Source organism: Miscanthus floridulus, chromosome 13 (genome assembly GCF_019320115.1).
Source record: "Miscanthus floridulus cultivar M001 chromosome 13, ASM1932011v1, whole genome shotgun sequence".
Classification (NCBI taxonomy): Eukaryota; Viridiplantae; Streptophyta; class Magnoliopsida; order Poales; family Poaceae; genus Miscanthus; species Miscanthus floridulus.
Window position 1 is genome coordinate 64,630,997 of NC_089592.1, and position 7,301 is coordinate 64,638,297.

General features: G+C 48.7%; 1 pseudogene; it reads right to left on the minus strand.

Annotated features, from left to right (window-relative positions):
* Positions 1–1,287: 1,287 nt before the first annotated feature.
* LOC136501305 (AUGMIN subunit 8-like) lies at positions 1,288–6,296 on the minus strand (annotated as a pseudogene).
* Between the last annotated feature and the right edge of the window lie 1,005 nt (positions 6,297–7,301).

A 7,301-nucleotide genomic window follows, 5' to 3' on the forward strand; every position in this document is an offset into this window, starting at 1 on the left:
TAATCTGAAATAGATCAACAACCCTAACAGATCACGATTCCAACAGATCAAGAACAGCAAGGTACAAGTAACCCTAATAGGAGCATGAAGCAGTTATAACAAGTATGAAATCCTAACAGATCATGAACAGCAACGAACAAGAAACCCTAAGAACTTCAAGAAGCACCACAAAAAAGAAGATTGGGGTCGATTTCACCTTGGCTCGGGGTCCAAACAACGGAGAGGAGGCAGATCTGGAAGTAGAGGATGCAGATCGGGAAGAAAAAGAAGCAGATGCGGATGGAGAAGAAGAGGAACACCGCCGCCACGGAGTCCCAGCAGCAGCCGGAGCGGGGACGCGGCGAAGAACCTCGGCGTCGGTGACCGAACCCACAACCAGCCGGAGGTCGCCGCCGCCGCCACGCACCACCACTCACCGCCGGTCTCTCACGAGGGAGGTGGAAGAGCAAGCACGTAGTGGAAGAAGGAGAGAGTGGAGAGTGGAGAGTGGGAACCCGTATATAAAGGCCGGCGAAATCGCCGCCATTTCGCTTCGCGCGCGGCGGCCAGAGCGGGAGCGGGGAGCGGGGACGCGCGCGAAGAAGTTTCCCCTTCCCGCCAGAGCCCGCGCGAGCCACCCCGCCGCCGCCCAAAATCGCCTACGTGCGTCGCCACGAGCTCGGCTCAGAAGAAACGAGGGTTTTGGTCGTTTCCAGAGGGCCAGACGGAGAGGGCGTTTTTGGCTCTGGGAAGCCAGGCTCGCTCGCGGGCCACGACCACAAACATGGCAAGTTGCAGCCCACAGGCGCAGCCGGGCCTCCGGGCCAGGGTCGCAAACGCGCCCTGAGTTTCTACAGAGCCCGGCCAAGAGCGCTCTTTTGCATATGCTGAGCCTGGCCCCTACCTTTATTCAGGAAACCTAACGCTTCCTAGTTGCACTAGACGGGCCTGGTCAGGCAGCACCCAGGGTACCAATCACGCCCCATAGGAATTTGATTTTAATCTCACCCCCTTGTCAGGCATGTGTTGGGAAGTAAGATTGAGGGTTTATAATGATTTTTTTATTAACTAACAAACATGCATGTTGGAAGCAATAGACATATAACTTATTGTGTGGACACTTAGGATCCGTTTGAATCAATTATAATGAGGTAGCTATCTTTTCGATTTAATTGGGTTTGGCTCAATATTATTTTATTTAAATCAAATAAAGTCTAAAATAATAAATGATTAACCCCATATGGAAAAGTGATTCGCCTCAAATAAAATGACTACTTGTACAGGCGACATTCGTTGGCGGTTCTTTTTCTATCCTTTACTTGTCTTTTTCGCTTTCTCAAAAGTCAAGATGCACAGTGGACACTGGGTAAGAAAGACTGGCCCCTGAAGAAACAACTAACATCCCCTATGAAGGGAAAACAAACAAAAAAGAAGAACTACAATACCGTGAAAATCATTTACACCTGTTGTCCTTTTCTTTTCTCAAATAATTTGTAAGCACCGTGAGTCGCTGTTAGCTGCAGACTTGCAGAAATGCAGAGCGCCCCTCGTACCCCAAGGACAGAGGACGTGTATGGTAGTATATGTGCAGTGCAGTATGCATAGTCTGTTACTCATCTCTACAGATTCCTGTTTACATTGGTAGGAGTATATGTTCCAGTAGCTGATGTTGGCATGTTGATGTCAAAACCTTAGTTTCTTCATCTTTGTCAGTTCGTCATCCTGCAGATCTCTGCCGCAGTTGCATCAGAAGCGTGCGAAGGCTGGTCTCCTGCACCTGACCAAAGATAAACCATGTAATAACCTACTATCTTACATATATATAGTTCAAGTTTGTTGTTGCGAGATATGCACAATGCACTGTTGATGGAATATTCAGCACTTGAATCCGGGAGGACGCCGGAGGCAAATAGATTCAATACTTCTTTGGCAAATAGTCCAGAACTATGGACAGGTTCCTACCGGAATTTGTCAGGTACCACGGTCCAGCCACAGCCCACAAGGAGCAAACAATTCCAAAACATGGTATGGCAAGGCAAACTTAACCAGAATGCAGACTTGGACGGAGTACAATAATGCTCAACAGCTCAAGACTGCTTTTGACGTACGAGCACTATCCAACTGGAATGGCTGTACTTAGGTGCAAAAATGTTTAAAAACATTTTTCTATCACTTGAAATTTTTAAAACGATGCACATCTATAATGATTAGTGAGTCCATATATGTACTCCATAGTAATAGTTGAGTTCAACTCAATCTAGAAAAATCCATGCAAAAAAGACAAAACTAAAGTGATGTGCACTAAAAGACGAAATTCATCTGAATTTATCTTGTAGTGCATTATTTTTGCATGAAATTTTCTAGATTAAGTTTCAATCTCAACATTTTCAACAAAATTCATATATGGATGGATTATGGATGTGTATTGTTTTAAATTTTTTCGAGCGATGAAAGTATGTTTTTTTTTCATGAGTTCACATCTTTGCGCCTTATCTATAGATTCGCAGTACATTTTTTTTTCAGTCAACTAGGGTTTGGAGTGCCAAGGTTTATTGAATTTAGAGAGGTAAGTGGGAACGAAAATGTGAATTATTAAGATGATGATAGGATAAAATGCGAACGGTGATCAGCTAGGTCTGGGAATAGAAGGTTTGACCTGACAGTAATCCAAAAATTACCTGCAGTTTTGCTGCCGTAGCTAAGAGCTCTCTGCATTGATCAAGAGCGGCCTTTTCCTGTCTTGCCATAACCGAAAGTTCAGAAACCAAAGATGTCCTACCTTCGACCTGGCAAGCATGTCCTAGCGTCAATAAGAGCAGCAAGGACGTCCCATCTTCCACCAAACGATGTACTGATAAACAATTTGTAATTGTTTCATTTTACTGTAGTTTACAATGATTTGAAGTTCCAAATTATCATAGTAAATATACTGTGGAAGAACTGAAAAACTAAAAATCTAACCTTTGATTGCACGTAGTAAATAGAGGAACTCAAAGCTTGCATAACATCAACGGCTGAGCTTATAGCATTCCTAACTGCAATTCCGTCAGCCTGTTCATGCAATAGTAATGTCAGTATGACCTTACTTTCATGAGTTCAAGATGAGGTAACTGGAAATTCAGCAACTATTTTGTTTACCACTCACATGTGCTCCTGATGTTACTGGAAGGCGAAGCGTGCTTGCTTTAAGCGCCTCCGTTGCCTCAACTAATGTATCATTGCATTCTTCTTCTAGTACAGGCCATTGCTCAAGGTAACCAATCTGAACCATAATAGTGTGGTCAATAAACCGAAGTATGGGTTTTTCACATTACCCAGTTTCGGAAAGCCAAGAAAAAGAAAGCTGGCCGTAAGGTTTGATTATGGATAAATCTAAATCTTCAAAATTCCTATGGGTCCTTCAATCCTAAACAGGTAAAGATACAAAAATAAAATGACTGGTTTGTGAATATGCACCTGCTCTGTCAGAATGTCATACAGCTTCACTTCTTGCTGCAGGTGTCGCACATTGGTTCTTGTTATTGCTATAGCATCCCGCAGCGTCAAGATACTTTTCCAAACATTGTAAAGAATACTCTGCTTGCATGATAGGAGAAAAGGTATCATGTCAGTTGAACATTGATACAGAAAAAATACCTACAAAACTATAAATGACTAGACTTCAATTCACTCAAATACTAAAATACCAATGTCTGTAAATAGTGGGCACATTGACTGATTATATTATGCAAAAAAATTAAACATGTTACAAACTGAAAAGTACGTTGCATCACTAAACCAAAGCATTAGGTCGAACACAAAATGTTTGTTGAATGGAGTAACTAGCATACGATTTTCCAGTAAAATGCTTGTGGTTCAGTGGTTGTGCAGCAATGTTATAACAAACAAAAATATGAAATTGTCTCATCAGAATTATTCCCCTCATCTCCTGGTTATCAATGATAAGCACAACAGCATAACATGAACTGATTTAGGTAACATGGGACTAGAGAAGGAACATATGTAACGTAAGATGCTAGATTGCCAGTGTTACCTCAACACTATTTTTATGGGATAGTGTCTCTTCTGAATGCGCATTTACGAAGCGCCACTGCAGATATCTACTGCTCAGCAGACGAAGCTGATGTATGTTCTCAATCTGGCCTGCACTCTTCTTCCCTTTCCGCGCATCAACGATGTAGTTAAAAACAGGCTGTTCAACAGCTGAATGCGCAGCCGAAGACGCACATTTTGATTGGCAAGGCGCTGACGGCCTCATCCGCGACGGGCTATGGCAGCAGGACCGGGAAGCAGAGGATGCAACTGACAACAAGCCCTGTCTCGGTGACGACGACGATCGGTGCAGAACTGGAACGGGCGAAGAAATGGGCTTGTTCAGGCGACAAGTGGATTTAGAGCCTTCCGACGTCTGTGAAGAGGTGTCACTGCTGGAGTCTGCCTTATCTTTCCTTCTCCGGTGAACAATCTTTGCCATCTCGTTGGATGGTCGCTTCAGGCTTTTGCCTGTTGTGCTTGTGCCTTCAGATGAATGCGTCCTCCTTGGAGAACGTCCTGCTGAAGCATCTGACGAAGAGACTGGCCTGCTGCTAGCCTTTTCAGCAGGAGCAGCAGCGCTTGTGGAAGTAGTGAGACCAGCAGAGCCGCGGCCACGGCCAGTCATTATCCCCGGCCACCGGTGTTGTTCGTGCATTCTCACACTGGGGATGGCAGGGGACTCCGAAGGCCGAGCATTCTCACATCGGTCGCCGGTGTTGTTCGTGCTCCCTCTACGAGGACTCCACTTCCTCTCGGCGGCCAGAGCTCCTGCTGGCCTCAGTTTGGCCTGCTCTGAAGGTAAGCCCTGGACCAGCCTGTCTACCATACTGGCAGGGGATTGCTGCACGGGCTCTGGCCGATGCAGGGGAGACGAGCTCCGCGCCGCCGATGCCCAGCAGGTCACCGGAGGCCTTCTTGGCATTCCTTGAGCGGGGAGGAGTGCTGTGTCCATCGGTGGCCGCTTCACGTGGAGGCACGGCAGACGCAGACCTTGCCGCGGTGGAGGGCTTCGTCAGCCGAGAAGACGGGGCAGGCGAACGCGCGGCAGGCCTTGCTCGGTCAGCCGACCGCGCTCTGTTGTTGCACGTTGCCGAGCCGCCGTCTGCAGCTAGAGGCGCGGCCGGGGCTCGGAGAACTGCACCGCCTTGCTCCAGGAGCAGCCGGTGGCGCGACGGGCTTGAACCGGGAAGGGCCCTCGCTTCTCCAATCGGCAGGGGCCGCATTGTTCTTCTCGGACGGCGCCAGCGGCCGCCGCTGTGCGCCATCGTCCGCAGCAGCAGCAGCCGTCCTCCGCTCAGCCTTCACGGCTTCCATGAAGACGACGAAGGAGAAAAAGAATAGCCGCGCGCCCCGAGAGGCACCACCCACATCGGTGTGGCTCTCATCAAGTTACGCGCGCCCCTCTGCCTCTGCCTCTGCCTCTGCCACGGCAAGACCAAGCCACGCGGATCTACCTGGAGAAGACAAAGACACGGATCCAAATCCAACCACCGGGATAACCAGCCGAGATAGAAGCTACCATTAACCATCTCGGACTAGAGAGAACAAACAAACCCAGTCCCCCACCACGCACGGACCCACCACGTCGCGAGCGCGCTACAGCGACGACGGCGCACGCTGGCCACCGGCGGCCGATGCATGCCCAACGTTTGTTGCTACTGTAACTAACGAGTCGCTCTCGTCACGGGGATGGCGGGGCCGTCATGCCAAATGCCATGGACAGGTCCCCCTAGGGGAAGAAAGCTCTATGGTTTGTTGCTACTGTAACGTAACGCAACGTGGGCTCAGCAGAGCCATGGCGAGATGGAGGACAGTGGACACATGCACTGCTCTGAATTCCCCGTGACTGACTACTGGGACGCGACCAGCTCTAACAATCTGGATGCACACCACGGCGAATCAAAGGCCCAACCGCACGCACGGAAAGGGAAGCTTGACTTGGGCGCAAAGGATTCACCACCGTAAAGGCGCCGTACGTACGGTACGGCTCGGTTACAGGCTTAGTACAGCACAGCGCGAAGACGAGGACGCCATGCCATGCGAGGAACAGGGCTTAAATCGGTCGATCCCCAAAAATATCTCATCTCACTTTTCCTTAGGAAACAATGGACAAGGGAGAGGGTCGCGTTTACCTCAGCAGCAGGCAGGCAGAGGATGGGCAGGCATGGCCGGTGGCGGCGGCCGACGTTGGTCGTCCTCGTCGTGGGGAGCGGTCCGAGGGCAGTAGGGGCCGCGGGCGGGACGCCCGTGCTGTGGCGTGCGGCGAACTCCTGCGCTGCAGCTGCAGGGTGCTTGTTCTGTTGGGGCTTTTGCTTCGGGAGAAGTGTTGCAGCAGCGATTGGAGCAGAGCTGCTGCAGAGGTTTACGGCACGTTCCACACGGTTACCGCACGTCCGCGCGGAACGGGAAGGGGCTATGGTAAACACCGTTTACTCCCGGTGTGCTAGAACTTAGAGAAGTACGTAATAATCATCATGAATTATGAATTAGTTAGATCTATTTTTACTTTGGCTTCAAACTAACTTTCCCAAAAGTAAAAAGAATCTTCTGTTTTCATCAAGCAAGAGGTTGTGAGTTACAATACTCACAAATTTTTGAGTGTAAAATGGTAGGCTCTTATTCTATGGGAAATGCTAACGCACGGATGTCCGAAGGGGATGAGTTCTATCGGATGCCCGCTCGCACGTCCGATAGCCTTGCCCCCATCTGCGCACCCTGCCCCCATCCCCATCCGTTCGCCCCGCCCATCCCCATCTGTTCGCCACGCCGCCGTAGGCGCACCCCCTGCACCGTCGTGCCCCCGACTATCGGCCCCCCTAGCGCACTGCACGCCACTTCCACTGGCCACCGGCTTGCCGCGCCCCATTCCTGGCGCCTCCTGACTCTCCAAACACCAGGAAACACGTGCAACATAAAAACACTTGAATGCAGCATATGTCTGAAACAGATGAAACATCTGGAATATACACTTGCAACACATGTGTGAAAACATAAGCAACATCCAGATAGAACACTTGCAACATGAAAACACTTGCTACAACAGAAGACTGAAACAGATGAAATATTTTGGAACATACTGTTGCAACATATGTGTGAAAATATATGCAACATCCAGATCAAAACACTTGCAACATACGTCAAGAAATAGATGAAACAGTTTGAACAAACGCTTGCAACATGCCTCTGAAACACTTGCAATATGTCCAACATCTCCCTGATCTACTTTTGCAGTATCTATATGAAACAATTGTAACATGCCTCTGAAACGTCTGAAACAATTAAAACAT